Source organism: Balaenoptera ricei, chromosome 18 (genome assembly GCF_028023285.1).
Source record: "Balaenoptera ricei isolate mBalRic1 chromosome 18, mBalRic1.hap2, whole genome shotgun sequence".
Classification (NCBI taxonomy): Eukaryota; Metazoa; Chordata; class Mammalia; order Artiodactyla; family Balaenopteridae; genus Balaenoptera; species Balaenoptera ricei.
This window is the reverse complement of record NC_082656.1, coordinates 61,759,545-61,761,320: the sequence shown is the minus strand read 5'-3', so window position 1 is coordinate 61,761,320 and position 1,776 is coordinate 61,759,545.

The window sequence follows — 1,776 nt, the reverse complement described above, 5'->3', positions numbered from 1 at the left end:
GAGAGCAAAGCACAAAGGCAAGTAAATGACTGACAAATAAGTAAGAGGGAAATCATGTAGCATTACATCCCAGGAGGCCTCCCAGATTTTTGCTTTTGTAATAACTTCTTTACATAAGGAAATATTCTTATAAGACAGTGATATATTAACTCTATCACTTTCAACTTTCATTTTTAAAGAGCTGCTACATATGTAATTCCTTAAAGTGTTTTCAACATTTAAAAAATAACTTTTTTGTTAAAAAAAGAGGAAGCCTGAAAGCCTTGCCTTTCCACTTAACATAACTACAGATTAATTTCTAGCTACTTCCTTTTTTATTTAAGAGTATAAGAAATTTGTTGACAGGATACACACATGCATGCACATTTATTTGGTGGCTAAAAGTTAAGACATTTTAAATATTAAAAAAACAACAAGCTAATAATAAAATAGAGAAATCATAATATTATTTATTACTTTTTAAAAACAATCTCTACAAGTGGGATTTTTTTTCAGCTACACACAGCTGGTTAAACATTCAGAAATCAATTAAGGTAATCCATCAAATGAAATGGGTAAAGAAGAAAAAACATCATATGGTCGTATGAATAGATGCAAAAAACATCATTTGAAAAAATTCAAATTCCATTCATGATAAACAACCTCAAAAAACTAGGAAAAGGGAGAACTTCCCCAACTTGATAAAGAACAACTAAAAAATCTATAACTAACATCAAACTTAATGGTGAAAAACTAGAAGAAGGAATAAGTAAAACTGCCTTTTTCACAGACTATATGATTTTCTATTTAGAAAATCCCAAATAATAGAAAACAAAAAACACACAAAATCCTCCTGGAACTAATAAGTAATTATTTCAGGTTGCAGGTTATAAAGATAATATACAAGAGTTAATAGCCCTGTATAAAGACAAGCAATGAACAGTAGGATTTAAAATTTAAAAAACACAACATCGTTTACATTAGTAGAAATGATGGAAAGGAAGGAAGGAAGGAAGGAAGGAAGGAAGGAAGGAAGGAAGGAAGAAAGAAAGAAAGAGAAAGAGGGAGGGAGAAAGAAGGAAGGAAGGAAAGAAAGAAAGAAAGAGAGAGAGAAAGGGGGAGGGAGAAAGAAGGAAAGAAGGAAAGAAAGAAAGAAAGAGAGAGAGAAAGGGGGAGGGAGGGAGGGAGGAAGAAAGACCTAGGTATAAATTTAATAAATTATGTGCAAGGTCTATAAGAGGAAAATGGAAAACTCTGATGAAAAAAATCAAAGATGATCTAAATAAGTGCACAGCTACTACAGGTTCGTGCATGGAAAGATTCAATATTAAGATGCCAGTTATTCCATACCTGATCTATAGATCTGATGCAATCTCAATTAAAATTCCAGTAGGTTATCTTGTGGATTATCAACTGATTCTACAATATAGAGAAATAAAAAAGATCCCAAATAGCCACCAAAATGCTAAAGAGAAAAAAGCAGAGATTGGACACTACCTATCTTCAAGATTTAATAATAGGCTACAATAATTAAGACAGTGTGGAATTGGTGAGAATGAACATACAGATAAATGAAAGATAATAAAGAAGCCAGAAACAGATCCACACACATATAGTCAATTGCTTTTTGATAGATGAGTAAAAGAAATTTTATAATGAAAGAATAATCTTTTCAACAAATGGTACTGGAACACCTAGACATCCAAATGTAAAACAGTGACTTTAGATACAGACCTTACAGCTTTCATGAAAATGAACTCAAAATGCATCACAGACATAAATGTAAAATGCAAAACT